At 37.6% G+C, this 21,790-nt stretch overlaps 1 protein-coding gene across 11 annotated transcripts in view; it reads left to right on the top strand.

Moving 5' to 3' along the window:
* The window catches only part of CNTN6 (contactin 6), a 307,467-nt gene that overhangs the window by 105,649 nt on the left and 180,028 nt on the right, over positions 1-21,790 (top strand). The gene's annotated exons all lie outside the window — the stretch shown is intronic.

Below are 21,790 nucleotides of genomic sequence, written 5' to 3'. Positions count from 1 at the left end.
CCAAAGCATTCACACCCACCCAGAAATTAAGAATATGATCTTATTTGGAAACAGAGTCTTTGCATATGTAATTTGTTAAAGATCTTGTAATTTGTTAAAACCTGGATTTTGACTGGGCCTTAAATCCAGTGGCTGATGTCTCTATGAGAAAATAATAGGACACACAGATTCAGAGAAAATGGTGACGTGAAGATGGAGACAGAGATTGAAGTGATGCATCTACAAGTCAAACAATGGCAGTGATTGCTGGCAACCACCAAAAGAAACCAGAAAGTCATGGGATGGTTTTTCCTTCAGAGTCTCCAGAAAGAACTAACCCTGCTGACTTCTTGGTTTTGGGGTGTAGACTTCTAGACTCCTGAATTATGAGAGACAATATGTGCTATTTTCTTCCCCCCTGAGACAAGGTCTCCCTCTGTCACTCAGTATGGAGTACAGTGACACCATCACATCTTTCTGCTGGCTCAACCACCTCAGGCTCAGGTGACCCTCTCACCTCAGCCTCCATAGTAGCTGGGACTACAGGTATATGCCAAAATGCCCAGCTAATTTTTGTAATTTTTATAGAGAAAGGATATCATCATGTTGCCCAGGCTTGTCTCAAACACTTGGGCTCAGCAATCCTTCCACCTTGGCCTCCCAAAGTGCTGGGATTACAGGTGTGAGCCATCACACCCAGCCAAATTTGTTGTTTTAAGCCACCTAGTTTGCTGAAATTTGTTGCAGCAGCACTGGGAGACTAATTCATATTTAGTATTTTTAAAATGGCTATTTGAAATGTAAAAAAAATGCCATAAACTATATTGCAATTAAAAACTTTGTTCTCTCTTCTGCCCATTTGTTTTGGTTCCATTTTTTTGGCAATTTGAGGTAGATGGAGGAATTGGAACACAGCGGGGAGGAGATAAGAAGCACTCGCTGCTAAGTGAGTGATTAAGAGCTCACTCATGGCTCAAAAGAAAACTCTCCATTATATTTTATATTATCACTTATGTTCTTGTCAATATAAGTACTTGCCACTTGTGAATCATTTTGGTGTTTGTGAAAAGTTTCTTAAACAGTCAAGTTCTTCCATGCTACCACCAAAAGAAACAAATAAAATAAATAATAGACAAATACAATAGCAATGTTTACTAAAATTAAGTTTTTCACTCTGCTTAGCTTTGAAATCTGTATGGAAAATTAAGATAAAGGCCTACATTTTCATAGATAAAGAGCTAGAAAATTTTGTTTTGAGACATATATATATTATATATGTCTTTTTTCAGACATATATATATGTCCTTTTTTTAGACATATCTATATACATTTTTTAAGATGGAGTCTCGCTCTGTTGCTGAGGCTGGAGTGCAGTGGTTCAATATCTGCTCACTGCAATGTTCACTTCCTGGGTTCAAGTGACTCTCCTACTTCAGTCTCACGAGTAGGTGGGATTACAAGTGTGTGCCACCACACGTGGCTAATTTTTGTACTGTTAGTAGAGATGGGGTTTCACCGTGTTGGCCAGCCTGGTCTCAAACTATTGGCCTGAAGATATCTGCCCGCCTCAGCTTCCCAAACTGCCAGGACTACAGGCATAAGCCACCATGCCCGGCTCAACCCATATTTTTAATTCAGCTCTTTGGAGAGCTGCATCTACTGAGCACTGCATGGGCTTGGTCTCACTGTGTAGGTGAATCTTGGTGGATGGAGGCCACCTGTGATACCTCTAAAGCTACAGTAAGAACAGCCAATGCCAGGGCATCAAAGGAAGCCAGAGGCATTTGGACCCTTTGGGGTCTGGCAGGCAAATAAAGAAAAGACTAGATTTGACCTCAGTCTAGTTTCTTCTCTTCTGGACACTGACTCATAGCTCATAACTGGACTCTCTCTTTTAAGCTCCATAAATGCAAGCATGGCAGCTTCTACTTCCTATGCATATGTGTATACAGAGTTTGGACATGTTTTCCAAATCGTAAATGTGATCACAGAGTTAAGTAAAATGTATGTCTCCCAAAGCCTTCAGGATTACTTCCTCATTCTTTAAGGAGGCTCAAAATAACTTCATGTCACTTTGGTTATCTCTCTAGCCCCACTTCTTGTCGACTTTTTCCTTAAGAAGATTAACTTGACTTCTCTAAATACTCCTTTATTTTTCTCAAGGCATATGCATTTACTTACCCTATACTCTTTCTTTCTTTCCCTTTCTTTCTCTTTCTTTCTTTCCCTTTCTTTCTTTCTCTTTCTTTCTCTTTCTCTCTCTCTCTCTGTCTCTCTTTCTTTCTTTCTTCCCTTCCCTCCTTCCTTCCTTCCTTCCTTTCCTTCCTTCCTTCTTTCCTTCCTTCCTTCCTTCCTTCCTTCCTTCCTTCCTTCCTTCCTTCCCTCCCTCCCTCCCTCCCTCCCTCCCTCCCTCTTTCTTTCTTTCTTTCTTTCTTTCTTTCTTTCTTTCTTTCTTTCTTTCTTTCTTTCTTTCTTTCTTTCTTTCTTTCTTTTCTTTTCTTTCTTTTCCTTCTTTTTGTTTTCCCCTTTCACCACGCCCAGCTAATATTTTGTGTGTGTGTGTGTGTGTGTATTTTTTGTAGAGACAGGGTTTTACCATGCTGCCCAGGCTGGTCTCAAACTCCTGAGTTCAAGTGATCCACTCACTTTGGCCTCCCAAAGTGCTGGGATTATAGGAGTGAGCCACCATGCTCAGCCCCCTATTCTCTTTCTAAAAGAATCATTCGCTCTTTATTTCCCTATGATTGGGTTAGCATCACAGCTTCTAATGTTTGACTGAATGGTTTGAAATTCTCCCCTCCATGAAACAGGAAAATTAGCTTTTTTTCTCATGGAGTTTTGTTGAGATTAAAATCGGATAATAAATGCCCAGTTAGTACATAGAGAGTTGTCAAAAATATCATCATCATCCTCATTTTTCATATCCCAGCTTAATTACCATTTGCACTGAAAAACACTCCCTGAACCTTACAAGATTCAATTAGATAAAATTAGCTGTAATTATTAGAAAACCCCCATCATCAATTCCCTTAAATCCAATAATTCCACTTCTAGAAAATATTGCTAAGAAAGTAATTCTAAATTTAGGAAAAACATTTATTATTGCATTATTTATAATGGAAAACAGAAATATGGAGCCACACAAACATTTTCATTTCATTTAGACTTATCAGTCATGTGATGGATTGTTAGGAACCTTCTGAGACATATTATTCCATTAAAAATAAAAATTCACAAGGACCAATTAATAGCAGAGAAATCTCTGTGTTATACTGTTAACCGAATAACAGCAGGGATTAAAAATTGATGGGATAGTATAGACAAAAAATCCTGGAATTATGGGTGCAAATATCCTAACAGTAATTGTTTTGCAACGTAAAAATTAGGTATTTTTTCTCCATTTTTCCAAGTCTTGCAAATATTCCGTAATAAGCATCCATTACATTTATAATGGCATAAAACAATAATCTTAATCTTTAAAAAATGCTAGTTGAGTAAATAAAACTTTTTCCTGCATTTTCTTGCCAGTTCATGGCACTGGGGAGTGTCACATATTTCTCTTGTCTAACTGTTCCCCTATGGTGAAAAACATAGAAACATGTTGATAAAAGAACACAAAGAAAGAGTGCATGATTAGGAATGAGGAGAAGGAAAAGCCTGATGCATACTCAGCTGTAAAATGTTAGGGCTGGGCACAGTGGTTCACGCCTGTAATCCCAGCACTTTGGGAGGCCGAGGCGGGCAGATCACGAGGTCAGGAGATCGAGACCATCCTGGCTAACACGGTGAAACCCCGTTTTTACTAAAAAATACAAGAAATCAGCTGGGCGTGGTGGCGGTTGCCTGTAGTCCCAGCTGCTCAGGAGACTGAGGCAGGAGAATGGCGTGAACCTGGGAGGCAGAGCTTGCAGTGAGCCGAGATCTCGCCACTGCACTCCAGTCTGGGCGACAGAGCGAGACTCTGTCTCACGAAAAATTAAAAAAATAAAATAAAATTTTTACAAAGTCAATGTAACAACTCAGGGAAACTATTTGTGTTCAAACATTGAAGTAAGAAAGACAGGAACCCAAATTCAGAACCAGCTGAACCTTAAAGGAATAAACAGTAAATGTCAAGGGCTTTTCTCACACAGGGAATGAACCAGTTTTCCTATTCATAAAAGAAAACAAAAATGTTGAGTGTGAGTCTGAAAAAAAAAAAAAAAAAATGAGCTTCCTCATGTTTGTCATCTCCGTAAACTCTCCCTGTCATTTTATCTTTATATCAAGAGGAAGATAATATAGCATAATGAAGAACGGGATGCTATTTCATTTTCTTATTTCATATTTGAATTCAGTCTAGTATAATTATGGTGTTTATGAAGTTTAAACTGATGTAGCAAGAGAGTAATAGGGAGAATAACTGATCATCCACTCTCAGCATGATAAGGAGCATTTCTTGATAAGAAAGATAACTTTACCAAGTACAGGAAATATGTAAGAGGCTTTATCAGCCCATAATTTTAATTTATGAGATGCTTTCATTGAGTTCCACTCAAAAAATATCAATTTATTTATAAATATGTTAGTTTTAAAGAAAAATGAGAACAACAGTAGCAAAACTGTCCCACAGTTACAGACAGAGGCTAAACAAAAACAAAAATACCTGCCCCCATCTGCGAGAAAAGAGCTCGTGAAGAACCAGGAAATTATAAATGAGCAGATTTGCCCTTGGCTGTAGGCAAGATCTCTGAGACAGTAATAAGAAATGAGGTTACCAAACATCCAGAGAGATATGAGCTGATAAAACTTAATCAGGCTAGTTTCACAAAGGGCAAATCTTTTCTGACAAATTTGGTGGCATTTTTGCATGGCACATGGGGCAGGAGAAGTACGTGACAGGAATGAGGTATAGAATTCAACTTAAGAAGGCAGAAAGCCATTGATAATATACATGAGAATGAGGTACGATCTTAGCTTTCCAAAGGAGGCCACTTGGGAGACATTTAACCCAAATGCATTGATTTCATTAAGATATTTATGTTGACAATAAACATGAAGCAGGGTTGATGGATTGGCATGCTTAGCAGTGAAACCATCGTGGCAAAATTATGTCTGTTATCTTCAAATAATGCATGCTAGGGGTGCATATGTATGTTTGCCATTCCAGATTTTTTTAAGAGTATTCTCGTCAGTTATTTGCAGTCATGCACTCCATAATGACGTTTTGGTCAATGACTGACTCCCCCCATAAGATGGTGGTTCCTTAGTATTATAATACCTTTTCTATGTATAGATATGTTTAGATACACAAATACTTCCCACTTTGTTGCAGTTGTCTACAGTACTCAGTACAGTAACATGCTGGCTGTGCAGGTTTGTAGCCTAGAAGCAATAGGCTGTGTACCATACAGCCTAGGTGTGTAGCAGGCTGTACTGTCTAGGTTTGGGTAAGTGCACTCTGTGATGTTCCCACAATGACAAAATTGCCTAATGACACATTTCTCAGAATGCATTTCCATTGTTAAGCCACTCATAACTGTATTTACTTTTTCCAAATGTTTCTGTTATTAGTATATATATACAGAGCCAATGACAATTCAGAGAGACACAATCTTATCTCAAAGAGGAACCAATGGACCACACTGTAATATCTCAATGATAATAAGAGGTTTTACAGGGTTTCTAGCATCTTTACTCTGGGACATTTTTTAAAAGCGCTTTTAGTTGTTTTGTGTACTTGACAGTATGCTGTTATTTTTCAAAGGTTAATGTTGAAGTGTTCTAAAATTGCGAAAGTAATAGGGTCAAATACCCAGAAATTCAAAAGAAAGAACCTGAGTTTCCTGCTTAGTTGGTCCCTCAGTGTCAAGGTACAAATAGGCTTCTCTCTTTCATCTTAAAAAGATAAATAATCAAAACTGAAATACATACATACAAACAATTTCTCTAGGTCCTGCTGTTGTTTCTGCTCATCTCTCACTTCTCTTTGCTGTCTGACTTCTTTATAGAGTAACCTGTATACCATTCCGTAGTTTTATTTCAGTCCTCAGTTTATCTCAAGCGTGGCCTTTATGTCTCAGTTCATCTTGATTTGAGAGTGAAATTTCTCCCAAAGAAGAAACAAGAGACTTTCTCATGATCAACATTAGTGCCTTATTGCTGTTGCTCTTGTTTTTCACTGTCACTCTCTAACATATATAACTCTTAACATATGTAACCAGTATAACTCTTAACTATATCCTCCTTGTTAAAAACTCTCCTGTTTTGGCCTACCATATGATGGATGGGGTAGGCAGAATACTGGCCCCCAAGATGTCAATATTCTAATCCCTGGAAAATGTGAGATTACAAGACAAAGGGAAACTGGGGTTAAAGATGGAATTAAGGTTGCTAATATAAAGAGATTATTTTGAATTAGCTGGGGAGGCCTTTGAAGTAGAAGAGGGAGGGAGAAAAAGGACCAAAGGAAAATATGACTATGGAGGAATAGTTGAGTAATTTAATGTGAGAAGGACTCAACATTCTGTTCCTGATTTTAAACATAGAGAAAGGTGGCCACAAGCCGATGAATGTGGGCAACCTCTAGAAGCCATATAAGGCAAGGAAACGGATTTCACTCCAGAGCCTCTAGGAAATTCAGCCCTGATGACACCTTGATTTGAGTTCAGTGAGAACCATTTTGGAATTCAAACCTACAAAACTATAAGATAGTAAAATTGTGTTGTTTTACACCATTGAGTTTGAGGTAATTTGTTATGGCAACAATAGAAAAATAGTACAATGGTGTTCTGGCAAAACAGTCTCAACTTTTCATGCAGATCTTCCTCAGAACATTTGACTGTTTTCTCTCTTTCATCAATTCCCTAGATGTTGATGGTCTTTGGTTTTCATCCTTAGCTCTCTTTTTATTCAATTCCATGCTGTTACTGCCTTTTATAAAGCAATACCATGAAATTTGGTCTCTTTCCCCAACCAGACTCGTGCTTGTAGCTACCTATCTACATCTACAAGTCCCCCACAAAATCCAAATTTAACATGTGTATGATTGTTTTTAAAATGGCAAAGTCATCAATCTCAAACAAATGTAAATGAACACATGAAAGATTTTGTTTAACTCACTGATTAATGAAGGGATCAGTAAAATGTTGCAACTTGTTCAAAGAAGAATCCAAAGTACCACACATGTGTAGGTGATAAGGAATGCTAAAATAAATATATAAATAGATTCAGAACAGGCTTACCATGAGTAAAGTGGATGGTATGTGAATTATATTTTAAGAAAACTGTTACAAAAACAAACAAGCAAATAGTTTGGCTTATCCATTAGGGAAAAATAATCACCTGCATTTCATTGGACACAGTTTATTTGCATTTCAATGACCCAAAATTGTTTGCATTCTTAGTAGTTTTCTTGTCTTTACATTGTTGTAAAGTTGTTAAGAGTCATTGAAAGGTAGGGTTAATCTTATAAAAAGTGAACTAGGCAGGGTACTCTGCAATCTTTCCATGTCCATATTGAAATTTTCACAAGTTTTCCTGATGTGTCCTATCACATATCTCTAGTCCAAATACTTTCTCATTCTCCTGAAGATCATTTTACACATACATCCCTCTTAAACCTCCCATACTTCCTCTCCTATCATCTGTCTCAGCTGATGATCTTCCTACTTCCCAAGGAAATAAGAAAAAAATCAGAAGATAATTTTAACTTGCTTTCCACCCCACACGCATCAGTGTATTTTCCATCTGTCTCCACTTACTCTGCCTTCCTTCCTGTTACTGTGGATGGAAGCTTTCTTTCTAAGGCCAACCTCTACACTGTGAACTCAATGCCTCCCCATCGCCTCCAAGGTGTCGCTCAACATATTGTCCTCTCTCTCTCCTGTATCATCATGTTCTCATGCAACTGAGTCATGCCCAGAATGATGTCAATATAATGTAGTATCCCATCTCAACCAAATGCACCATTGACCCCATGTCTCCCTGTAGTATAACCCTATTTCTCTAGACCCTTTTATGAGAAATTACATAGAAATTTTTTTTTCAAATTCATTGTCTTCAATTCCTCTCTTCACACACTCCATATCCTAACTCCATTCAGGATGTACACTCCACTCAGCAATTCTTGCTAGGTCCTTAGTAACCTCTTTCACATTGCTAAATGCAGTGGTATGTTTTTCCCTCATCTTATTTGCCTATCTTCCCTATTTGTCAAAGCTGACCTTTCAGCTTCTTTAATTTTAGATTCTAGTCCATCACTCTCATAGGACACTCCTCCAACACTGGCTATTGTTCCTCAGTCTCTTTACTGGTTCCTCCTCACCAGTGTGATCTTTAGTTGTTCTGTGTCTTCAGGATGAGTTTGGGGTGTTTTGTTAGTTTGCTTTGCTTTGTATACACTCAATCTGATGACCTTCAAATGCATATACCTTCAGTTGATAATTATCTCCAGAACTCCAGATTCATCTATTGGATGCCACCTTAGATATTTTAGTAGAAAGTCTAACAGAAACCTCAAATTCAACATTTATAAAACCAAACTCTTGATCCTCCTCCCAACCCCCAGCACAAGCAAACTGTTCTACATGAGTGTTTTCTCTCCCCAGAAAATGGAAAACCTATCCCTCCATCTCCTTAGGTTGAATACCTTATACTTGTTCATGATTTCCAAATTTTTCTCCAACATATTACAAATCTCATTGCTTGAATATACAAAAAGAAATCTAGAATCCAATTATTATACATCTATACCACAAATACTTTGGTCCCAGTCACCATTATTTTCACTTAAATGATATCCATGCTTTCAGCCTCAGGGGCTTGACACTTGCTGTTCTTCTGCCTAGAATTTTTTTCAGTGCATGTTTTATTATCCACTTTTCCTTAGATCTGTGTTCAGATGTCACCAGACCAGTGATGCCTTCCTTCACTGCCTTTTATAAACTAACACCTCACTTCAGCATTTCTAGCTCCCTTACCATTTATCTTTCTCCATAGCACTCACAACAATCTCTTATGCCATCTCTTTATTTGTTCATTTATCTTATGCCTCCCTCAATTAGAATACAAGCTCTGTCACAGACTCAAAGTTATCTGTTTTGTTCATTGCTGTATTTTCAAGCTCTAAGATGGTTCTTGCACATAGTAATCCCACAAATAAATGATTGTTCAGTAAATGAATAAAATAATAAATTAACTTTATATCTCTTTTCTCATCTTTTTTCATTCTCACTGCTCCTCATCTTTCTCTTCTCTTTCTTTCTTTAACAGCTAAGGACTTCAACATACATGCATTCTTACATTCAATCCCAATAGCTAACTCAGAGTGATCTTTAATGCTGTCTTTGCCTCTTTCCTCACATCAAATCATTTATAATATTTTGTTGGTATTGTGCCTACATCCTTCAAAATAGTTCTCACATCATTCTTGTTCTCTTTATTCCTACCGACAATGCCCAATTATCTCAGTGTTTTCAAACGTTTGATAAATAATCTCCTTGATCTGTGGTTTCTCTTTCCCCACCCTACCTCCTGTGAGTCATAGATCTAAATATATCATAATCTTGCTTAAAACTGAAAACACTTCCATGTTTTCTAACTGTTTACAGATCAAATTCAAACCTCTGTCGTGTCATTTAAGGTCCTTCAAAACTGTTCTAAATCTACCATTCCATCTTTCTATTTCATGACTCTCCCACCTTCCAGACTGGTTATATTCTTTCGAATGACAGGTATTTTCATATCTTTATTCAAGCTATTCTTCTTCTTAGAACTTCTTTACTATAATTTCTGTTTCAATGGCATTGTTATTTTCATTCTTTTACACATAGCTCAAATGTTGCCTTTTTTGGCATTTTTCCAAAACCTCTAGGTAGAATTGATTGCTTCCTCCTCTGGGCTCCTTTAAAATTATTTTTATACTTTTGGTGTAACACTTATCCTGTAATATTGTAGTTTGTTAATTGTTTTCTTATTGGCTTCCTTTTCTGGAGTATATATCATAGTGATTTACAGTATGAGTTCTGGAGTCAATTTGCCTACATTCAAAATTAAGCCTCACCGCTCTTTAGCCATTTGATATAGAGCAAGTTATTTCCATTCTCTAAACCTCATGTTCTTCATCTTTGAAATGGAAATATTAAAATCTGCCTCACAGAGTTCTCGAAAGGACCAAATAAGATAATTCATGTACAAGTTTAACTTTATTCTTGGTACTTACTATGCTCCCAAATTACTCTTATTTGAGTGTCAGCTTCTTGAATGCAATCCACTTATTTATTTTTGCATTGTCAGTGCATAAAGAAGGTTCAACACAAAGTTAGAGCTAATAAAAGTTGGTTGAGTTTACTTATGTTGGATTTATCACTGTATGCTGGCAATATCTAGATAAGCAATGATGTAGAATTTTATTTTAGTCTGGCTTTAACCTAAAGAGATCAACAGAATGTGAAATATATGCTAATGAACTCTTCTTATTATAATTTACTTTATGATCTGCATGCCACTTCCAATATGGCATATACATTTCAAGCAGGTTTAATGCTTAACCTCAAATCATAAGGTCACCATAGATGTCTGACTGGACTGAAATACTGCAGATCTTCAACTTTACACCATGCATATACCATTAGTTCATTCTGCTAGAGTAACATAAAAACAACCAGAATGACTCCATTATGTTAAAAGCTGCCTTCACATTAAGAATCGTCTTCACAAGTGTCTACTGCATGTAAGAAATAACAAGCATGGCCACTGTCAGGTGACTGTGCAGCTCCTCTTCTTCACATCTTCAGTGTTACAGAGTAAGAGGCCACTGAGTGTCCAGTCCATAGACACAGTTTAGCTTTGCATCTTGTGAAATGAGTGCTGATTTCAAGTATGGCTTGAATCTAACTGATGCTTGATGTTCAAGCTATTTTGAACATATACTTTCTAAACAATTCCAAATACATTTGTTGAAAGTATTATCAAAGGATTATTACAATAAAAATTTCTTTTTATTACAATTTAAAAAGCAACAATTCAAAAATCAGTCTCCTATCCCAGCCCTTAATATTGAGCAACATCAGTGTCTGTAGTTGTTAGTTGGACAGCTAAGCCTGTAAGCTCCAGTGCCCATAAATATCTTTATATCTGCATTAGTATTTTTTTCTAGGACAAACATTCCTCTTTTCTTTATTCCTCTATGTTGAAAAACAACAAATCTCTGAGCAATCCTTACTGTTTCCTTTTCCTTTAATCATGCTCCCACATTCAGTTAATTGGCAAATCACCTTTTACCCTTGCTTTCAGTTCTTGCTCCCACCACCTTAGTAAGATGTATATCTCTACTTACACTAGTATAATAATTTCATAACTATTTTTAAAACTCTAGCTTTATCATCTTTATTTTTGAACATAGCTGACAAAGTTTACTTTTTTCCTTTTTTCTTTCTCCTATAAAATAAGTCTGACATATCTTCACTGTATAAAACCCTTCAAAAGCTAAACATCAACAGGTAGTGGGATCTCAGTTCAGAGCTTGGTCTTCTGATTTAAAACTCCGGTCTGCCTCTAGTTCTTAAATAGGACACTTGACCCCTCTAGAATTACTTTTTATGTTTGTTGTTGTTGTTGTTGTTTCTGTAAATTAGGCAATCATTTCTCTAAGTATTTTTTCTATTTTAAAATGTTGTGACTTGACTGGAAGTGTAAAGAAAATTGACAAAAGATAGATACATGTGGTAAGGGGAGGAGGAAGGAAGGAAAGAAAGAAAGAAAGGAAAGGGAAGGGAAGGGAAGGGAAGGGAAGGGAAGGGAAGGGAAGGGAAGGGAAGGGAAGGGAAGGGAAGGGAAGGAAAAAAGGCTTAACTCTTTATAGAACCTGCATTCCAAGAAAGATATTAAGTGAGTTTAGTCTAGGTTAAGCTCTACAGGTTAAAGAGTATGAGCTTGAAAAACTAAAGTAGAAGCTTGGTAATAGAAGAAAAATAAATCAGGGAGGGTAGAGTTTTATAGTACTGAAAGTATGAGGAACTCAAGTGGATGTATAATTTGTGTCACTCTGGACTTGGAGTCAAACCTGGATTTGAATGCCAGCTCTGGACTATTAATAAGGATGTGATTTTGAGCTAATTATTTAATGTCTTTAAGTTTTAGTCAGGTTCAACTACATTATTTGCAGACCCCAATACAAAATGAACATGTGAGGTCCCCCGTTCAAAAGGCAGAACAAAATTGCCATTAAAGTTATTAAAATATAAAACATTTTCTTACTTCCCTAGTATCTTTCTTGATCTGGAATGATGTTTTTTATTTGCTTTTTAATGGCACTTTCCTTTTGGGCATAAGAATACTTTTTCAGTGACCCTTGCATGCCCTGGGGGACTTTCCCCACCATTCAGTGTAAATACGACCCACTGCTGACCCATTGACTTCCAGGTTCTTCCTTTCATCAGCTACCTAACCAATATGCAATGTCCCAGCTCATAGCCCCAACTCATACAAATGGAAAATCCTCAAAGGCATTGCAACATTTGTGCAAATTAGACTTCTGCAGTAGAAGATAATCTGGAGGTTCCTGGAGCCGGGTTGGGGAAATATATTGGGAGGGATAAAATTTTAACACAGAAAGATCTTAGGTACTTTATATCTGGGTATGATCTTGGAGCTCTCTAGTCTTATCCCTGAGTGAAACCTGAAATTTGCCCATGCTCATACAATGTGATTCAGGTAGAACCAAAAATAATATGACTTTTAGTTCTGTGTTCTTTTAGATACAGGCTTTCTAATGTATGTGAGTTTCCCCTTATGATTTCCCCTAAAAGCCCTGGTTGTCTGTACTTTTGTAGTTCTGGAGAGGAAAAGCAGTAAAACACTGGTCCCTTTCTATGGTTTATTTAAAGCTGTCTTTCTCAAAGCTGTTTTAGTTGTAAGAAACAGAAACCATACAGTTAGTGGTTCATGTAACCTAGAGGCAGATCTCACTAGATGAAACCAAAGATCTAAAAATTCAGGGAATAAAGTCTCTCTCCTCTAAATTACTCATTCTCTCCATCATTCTGTTCCCCCACCCTCTCTCTCTACCATCTACTTATCTGCCTTTCTGTAGACTGGTATTCTCTACCTCTTCGTGAGTTTTATGGATGATGGATATTATAAGAGTTATGAACATTCTCATCTCTGCTCAAGCAACCAGCAGAGACTAGCATCTCTTAATATTGTATCTAAATTCTTGGGAGAGAAAAACACAAGAGCCCAAGAAGAACATTTTCACTTCTCGTCCAGTCAGCCATGGCCCAAGGAATGGCGTAAAGCAGACTGAAGATGCCTTTAAGGATCTCCATAGTTTAAGAGCTACTTCTCCATGAAATGGTTCATGGGCCATTCAGAAATGCCAGAATGTGACTACATTAGAATAAAAAGTTCTCAGTATTTAGGGAATGATAATGAACGTTAGATACTGGTAGGTTAGATCTAATATTGTAGTCAGATAATGCAATTAACTTTTTAATTCCATAGAAGAAAGGTAGGGCAGAACCCTATATGCATTTTCAACAATATTGTACAATTTTTATTTAATTATCACTTACAAACACTTATTTTTCAGTGTCCACTTATTCCAACGTTCTTGTCTTACTGCCAAATAAAACATTTTTTTCTTTTGAGATAAGGTCTTGAATTCCTGGACTCAAGCAATCTGCCTGTCTTGGCCTCACAAAGTGCAGGGATTACAGGTGTGAGCCACCATGCCCAGCCTCTCTAATAAAACATTTTGTAGAGAGTACCATTATAATCATTGGTGATTGTATAGTAGTATGTGTTTTCAATACAATTACTCACTAATTGTTACAGTGGCTCAAAAATACCAACACCATACTTATTCCCAAATATATTCTTAAAGCAGAAGTATTTGAAAATGCATTTTGATTTCTTGTTTTTGATATCATATTGTCACATGTTTTCAGCTGTTCCTGTACAGAAAACCACCGTTGTTCTTGCTTTCTGATAGTATAGGCAAAACAATAAAGACATGCTGTTATTTAATCATCTTTCATTAAGGTATGAGGAAAATCTAACAATTTACCAAAATATATTAAACAATTAGTTGAAACTAGACTTTTTACTTATCAAGTGGTATAAATTCAAGCTCCTAAAAAGTTCATAACAAATATAAATGAAAATACAAAATGATATCAACTGACTAATGATAATTCAACAAGACCAAACTTCTGTGCCTTTCAAAATGACCTAAAGTTTGTTAGAAAAATGTCTTTAGGGTTAAGTTTCTCATCTATCAAATAGGAACAGAAATGCGCGTCTCACAAAAGGCATCACAGGGATTTAATTTGGAAACTGCTGCATGTATATATTTTTTGAAAACCACTAATCATTCTCACAAATATAAGATATTATTAAGCAAAGTTATACCCCCAATTTGGACTACATGAAGTTTAAACCAGACTTTTCTCTGAGTGAAAGTAAAGGAAAGCAAATGAATTAGCACTTGTTGTGTGCTTGTTTTGTGCCTGGCATAATGTATGTTGCTTAATATGCATTATTTCAACCAGGTTTTCTTTTTTGTGCAGGAGATAGGGGATTGGAGATTTTAAAGAACTTTTATGGAGATCTGCAAAAAAGTCGTTCAAACTCCCACCATCAAAAATCAAGTTACCATCTCAGCATATTTATTTCCCATCTCTTTTATTTATTTAAAAAAAAATCTGATGTTTCTTTAATATAATGCATTTTCATTTTAATCATTCAAACTATGAAAAATTATGCAAAGAAAATAAAAAACCTATCTCCAATAAAACTTTCTCTAAAAATAAAAATTATTAATATTTGGTAAAATTATAGCCTTCTTTCTCTCTATATAAATACAGAGAAGATACACTGTATTCATGTAGAGATAATAGCAGAGAAGAATACAAATACTTTATAAAAATGAGATCAGGCCGGGCGCGGTGGCTCAACCCTGTAATCCCAGCACTTTGGGAGGCCGAGACGGGCGGATCACGAGGTCAGGAGATCGAGACCATCCTGGCTAACATGGTGAAACCCCGTCTCTACTAAAAACTACAAAAAACTAGCCGGGCGAGGTGGTGGCCCCTGTAGTCCCAGCTACTCGGGAGGCTGAGGCAGGAGAATGGCGTGAACCCGGGAGGCGGAGCTTGCAGTGAGCTGAGATCCGGCCACAGCACTCCAGCCTGGGTGACAGAGCGAGGCTCCGTCTCAAAAAAAAAAAAAAAAAAAAAAAAAAGAGATCATACCATAGACATTACTTTAAAATCAAGATTAAATTTTTTTTTAGTAAAAGAAAATAGAATAAAACAAAGTAAAACTGATGAATAATTTGAACTTCTAATAAATAATGTGAGACAAAAATAAACTTTTAGATGATTTCTCTAAGGTTAAAAGATACAATGGATGATACAAAAAGGTCAGAGTGTCTTTGTTTGTAAATACAATAATATTATATGTATATATGTGTACATGTATGTATCTATAGACTTTTTGCTATGAAAGATGATACTAGTGCTCATACATTTCTAATTATATTCCTTCATTCACTTCTCATTTTCCTGTTTTGTTATCTTATCAAGTTGTAGCATTTATATTCTTTTCTATAACTAAAACTAGCAGAGTTCTTAAGTATAAGTTTGTGTTTGAATGTATTCTGTGTGTGTCCCATTATTCCTCCTTCGTTCTCAAGATCTGTATATTGATTCATATTTAATTGAATGGATTTCATTGTTACGTGAGCTTTATTAAGAATAATCACCTGGGCCGGGTGCGGTGGCTCACGCCTGTAATCCCAGCACTTTGGGAGGCTGAGGCGGGTGGATCACGAGGTCAGGAGATGGAGACCATCCTGGTTAACACGGTGAAACCCCGTCTCTACTAAAAATGCAAAAAATTAGCCGGGTGTGTTGGCGGGCGCCTGTAATCCCAGCTACTCGGAGGCTGAGGCAGGAGGATGGCGTGAACCAGGGAGGCGGAGCTTGCAGTGAGCCGAGATGGCGCCACTGCACTCCAGCCTGGGTGACAGAGCGCAACTCCGTCTCAGAAAAAATAAAAATAAAAAAAATCATCTGTTATTTTTCATATTAGCTTTTTTATATTAGGTTTTTTTTATGTTCAAATGTATTTGTTGGATGCCTTTTTGTTTGATTGTTTGTTTGTTTGAGATGGAGTTTCGCTCTTGTTGCCCAGGCTGGAGTGCAATAGCGAGATCTCAGCTCACGGCAACCTCTGCCTCCTAGGTTCAAGCAATTCTCCTGCCTCAGCCTCCCTAGTAGCTGGGATTACAGGCGCCCACCACCACGCCCAGATTTTTTTTGTATTTTTAGTAGAGATGGGGTTTCACTATGTTGGCCGGGCTGGTCTCAATCTCCTAACCTCAGGTGATCCACCCACCTCCGCCTCCCAAAGTGCTGGGATTACATGCGTGAGCCACCGCGCCCGGCTCAGATGCCATTCCATTTGAAAGATATATTGGTGATAATACCCATGTCACCCTTTCATTCAGAATATGTGTAGACTTTTATTCCTTGTTTTCTGGTATAAAATGGTACTGTTTCAAATCCCAGCTTCTTCTGAGTTTTCTCTTTCACTCTGTGTGCTTCTGTGTGTGTGATGGGGTCTTGCTCTGTCACCCAGGTCATAGTACAGCAGTGTGATCATAGTTCACTGCAGCCTCAAATCCCTGAGCTCAAGAGATTCTCCCACTGCGTAGCTGGGACTATAGGCACCCACCACTGCTAGTTTTTCTTTTCTTTTTGTTTTTGGTAGAGACAGGGTCTCCCTATGGTATCCAGCCTCGCTCTCAAACTCCTGACCTCAAGTAATCCTTCTGTCTTGATCTCCCAAAGTGCAGGGATTATAAGCATGAGCCACTGTGCCCATCCTTTCACTCTTTTACTTAGCTTGCTATTTCTGCCCCGTCTTCTTAAAGAAGCTTCCTCCTGATGTTCTTCAAATATTAGGCACTTAATCAGCAAATGCTTTCATGTTGAGTACTCACTCTTTCAAATATTTCTGGAACATGTTCTTTCCATTTATAGTAACTTTTCTTAATGGTATTTACTGAGACATGTGTTTGATTCTGAAACTCAGTGACATCAAGGATCTTTATGTTGAATCATCTTCATCTGTGTTTCTTATCCATTACCTTCTCCTCATTGTTTTATTATCTGTGCTTTTTTCAAATTATGTGAGATAATTGCAATCATCTCAAAATATTATAGCAGTAATGTGACTTTCAGTGGGTGTTTGTTTTGTTGCTTGCCTATTCCAATTGATTTATGTGTTATTTATTGATGCTGCCTGGGTTACAATTTGCATCCTTAGGTTCACGGTCTCCAAATTTATCTAGTTCTATTGTCTGTGTATTTTTTTCCTATTGACATTGTTATACTATTTTTAAAAACTCATGTTCTTATTCTATAGCATAAAACCTTTTTGAGAAATTCTCTAGGTTTTCTTGAGTTATGTTTTCTTCTAGACTGAGTATTTTGCCTGTCTCAGTCATGCCATGTTTTACTCTTTTATTGCTGCAATATATTTGCATAGTTACTATTCCATTTCTTTTCATATTGTTCATGCTTGAGAGATTGTGTACAGAAAATTCACTTTTTAGTTAATGGGGAAATTTATATTTTTGAACTTTCTTTTTATTATATCTGGGAACATTTTTTTTTCTCCTTCTTAGCTCCAGCTTGGAGACAGAATATATCGTGAGTACCCATGTTTTGTAGCCTGAGAGAATGATGGAGCCAAGAAAAGTTCAGCCTCTTTGGGATACCTGGGTGCTTCTCTCTATCCTAAGATGTATTTTTTAATGAATTGTAGCAAGATTATTGTTGGAAGAGACATGAGTATACCTCACTGGAAGATGCAGTACTTTTCTAATGGGCTTCAGAGGCTTCACCCCTGAGTGCATGGGCATGACATTATTAATTGGTTAGAGTCAAGTTTACTATCCATATTTCCCCCACTTTACCTTTTGTTGTTGTTGTTATTGTTGCCCAGAAGTCCTTTTCATTGCTCTTCAGCCAGGAAGAGGTAAAAGAAAAAGATAAGACCCTTCCATCTATGTACCTACGAATCTGCTTATCTCCAGATTCAGAAGTTATAATGAGAATTCTCAGAATGCTGTTATTTCACCAGTAATTTCTATAGGGTTTGAGGACAACATTAGGAAATCAAGAACTCCTTCCCTTCTCTGAGCCTGACCAGACTGTTTTTATTACACAGTTGTTTTTGGTTTTTTTCTTTAAGTAATTTTGTCAGGATACATTCCTTTTCTTTTCAGGCATTGTTAATTTCTGTTTGTTTGTTATTTGTACTCACAATGTCTCGCACATTTCATTAGGCATTGATGTAAGAAAAGTCAGTAAAGCATCTTCAATCCACTTGCTCAATCATCATTTACAGGAACACTAAGATATACGACATAGCATCCTCCTTTAACAGCTGAGAAATCAGAGAACAAGAGTGGTAAAGTAACTTGTCCAGCACTGGGGAGCCAGTAACTGACTAGGCTAGAATTAGAACCTCTATCTATCTAAACTTCTATGTCAGCGATGGGAGGTACTGAACTTACAATTTTAAGATGAAGTTAATAAAAGAACTTATTTTACCCAATTGCAAATATTTTAGAAGACTAATGGTATGGTAGCAGATCTGAGTGTATGGCGAAAACAACAGAGAGGGAATCAGGAAACTAAAGTTTAATCTCTTGCTGTGTCTTAAGACAGACGGTAAATTTGGAAAAGATGATTCAACTTCCTGGGTTTCAATTTCCTTCTCTGTACTAATAATGATGGATGATGATGGTGATGCTGATGATTGTCATAATTTGATGACTATATATCTACTCATTATGAGGCACAATGTGACATATTTTATAAACAATATATTATTAAATCTCAAAACAACCATCTGATACAGACATTGCATCTATTTTAACAACAAGGACACAGAAGATTTCTTAAATCCCCTGAGGCCCATTTGATTCCAGAGCACACATTCTTAACCAGTAGCTCTATTGTCTTTCCAACCAAGAAGTCTCACCTGAATGGTCTGTAAAAGATCTTCCAACTTTGAGGTTCTTTAGTGCTGTGGTTGATATAGAAGGAAATGACTACGGGTTAATATAGGAGAAGCAACCTCACATATCACTCAAGTACAATTATGAAAATTACAGACTGCACTTCAGATTAAGTCCTAACATGATCAGGTTTACGCTCGATGCACATTGCACTGTAGGGGAGAAAACATAATTTCTTTTATTTCCCTTTTTACATTTTTAGTTGAGACAGTCTCCTACAAACAAAAATCAAATTAACAAAAGAAAAGCAGAAATGTATTAACACATGCTGGACCCATCATACCAAGAGACCTCAATTCAAAAGCATTTCTCTCAAGGCAGTGGCTTGGGGTGATGTTTCAATAATATTTTATCAAAAAGCCATGAATTCTACATAGTAACAAGGCAAAGGAAAGAACAGTTTTAGTTCTTTAAAAGGTGGGAAAATGTCAGAGGATAGTAAAATCTGTTCTCAGATTCCTCTGGTGCCTGCTGGTGCCTTCTCTGGGCTGATAGCAAGTGCTGTCTCCAGGAAGGAAACATGGATGTCCTGTCATCAAGCAAACAGAGGCTGAGGCCGGGTGTTCTCCTGGCTTTTCAGTACCTTTAACTCAACAATCCTCAATATTTGGGGAAGGAATATTTTGGTTTCTTTCAGGATATTAAAAAATAAAAACCACAGAATTTCACCTTACACGTGAGTACTAAGCTCTTCCTCCTCCTCTTCCCCTTCCCTTTCTTTCATAGCAATTTAGTCCAAATGCCATGAATTGGAGCTGAGTGAGGTAGGCTTCCGTGTGTGTGGGAGAGCAGAGCCACAGCAGCCCAGTCTGAGATGCTGGAACCTGAGTGGGGTGAGAGAGGCATCCATGAGGACAGGGGTTAGGGCAATGGTGACTTGGTGTGAGTGGCAGAGCCCAAGTAAGGTGAGACCAAGTAAGGTCCATGCCTGTGGTGGGGTGGCCTGGCAGAGGGTATCAGAGCCTGAGGAAGGGGGAGGAGGGTTCCATTGTTAGGGGAGGGTGCTGAAGGCAGAAGCCTGGAGTCTGGTGTTGGAGCCGAGGAGAAAGAGGGTGGTTTCTGGAGGGAAGAGAGCTCCCGTGCAATCTGAATGATGTGAGAAAGCTATCCATTCAGGAATATGTGTGTACCAAGTGTCAGAGCCTGAGTGGGGTGAAGGGGGACATCCACACTGGAGGCAGACCCTAAACAGGATCAGAAGCTGAATGAGGTGAGAAGGGATGAACCGCCCAGCAAGTGGTGTCAGGGCAGGTGTGGGAGTAAAACTGGGAGTGGACATCAGGACCTGAGCAGGCAGAAGAGGATGCTGACAGTAATAGGAGATGAGTCACATACAGGAGAATTGAGCAAATGCATAAATATGTCAAAGATAATGGGCACCAGAGTTCTCACAGTCTAAATGGGAGTTGCAAATATAAATAGAGGAAAACTATAAATCACCATAAATGAACACAACACACACATATAAAATCTATGCACACACACAAATCTGCTGAGAGGCTCAGGGCAAGAGCAGCTCAATAAAAATGAGTACATTGAGCATTCTCATGATGGTTTCTAAATACCAATCTCGAATAAAGGAAACCAGGTTTTTTTCATTTTGTTTTTGTTTTTAACAACAACAACAAAGGCTACTGTGCTGGCAGAGCACGTGAAATACAAGATAATCCTGGAACTCTTTCTTGTATCAGATAGGAAAAATTCAAAGAATGATAAGTACATGCCAAAGGACAGGCCATTTGAAAGCACTGAATAAATAGCAAATGTATTATAACTCATTGACCAAAATAAGAAAGCTTGAATTCACACCGATAAAGCAGGTCATCCTCATAGAAATATATGAATAAAAAGTTTAAATGTCCAGTGAGGCATATTTGCATTGTCTAAAGTCCCTAGCCACAAAACACTAATTATAAAGAAAAAAAAAAATACTTTTATACTGGAGAAGTTTGACAGCCACCACCTTAGTCAAAAGATTATTTAACTTCAAGAGCAATAGTACAAATAGAAGTCTTAACCTTCTACCTGACAGAATGCAACATAAAGAGCACGGCATCCTGAATCGAATTATAATGAAAGTGTTTTATTATCTCCACTGGTGTATCCAGTAAAGGAGGAGGGGCTAGAGGAAGAGAGGGCAAGACAATGGGATCAGTGTACTTGCTGGCTGGGAGAAGTGTTTTTTATAGTGATATTTTAATGCCAATTTTTACTGCTTTTATTATTATTTTTAAACATCTTTACAGACCCTTTTATTATATGTGCCCTTGGCATATAGCTCCTACCCCTACAGGGAAGAGTCTGTGACTTGCCTTTGATACCTGACTATTCAGACAAGCCCAAATTAGGTGAAACTTTACCAAATAATCACCTTGTGATCAAAGGTGTTAAAGTCAGGGAAATCAAGGAAAGACTGGGGAACTGTTTCAGATAGAAATAGACTAAAGAGGCATATAAATATTCTAAAGAGGCATAATTAAGAGAGTCCAGGCATGGTGGGTCATGCCTATAATCCCAGCACACTGGGAGGCCGAGGTGAATGGAATGCTTGAGCCCAGAATTTTAAGACCAGCCTGGCAACATGGTGAAACGCCATCTCTACAAAAAAACAAAAATTAAACTGGCATGGTGGCAAAAATTAACCCAGGAAGCCTAGGTGGAAGGTTCACCTGAGCCCAGGAGGTTGAGGCTGCTGGGATTGTGCCACTGAACTTTAGTCTGTATAACAGAATAACA

The sequence above is a fragment of the Piliocolobus tephrosceles genome, chromosome 2 (assembly GCF_002776525.5).
Source record: "Piliocolobus tephrosceles isolate RC106 chromosome 2, ASM277652v3, whole genome shotgun sequence".
Taxonomy (NCBI): domain Eukaryota; kingdom Metazoa; phylum Chordata; class Mammalia; order Primates; family Cercopithecidae; genus Piliocolobus; species Piliocolobus tephrosceles.
The sequence above is the reverse complement of the archived record's forward strand: the minus strand, read 5'-3'. Positions and strand labels throughout refer to the sequence as shown.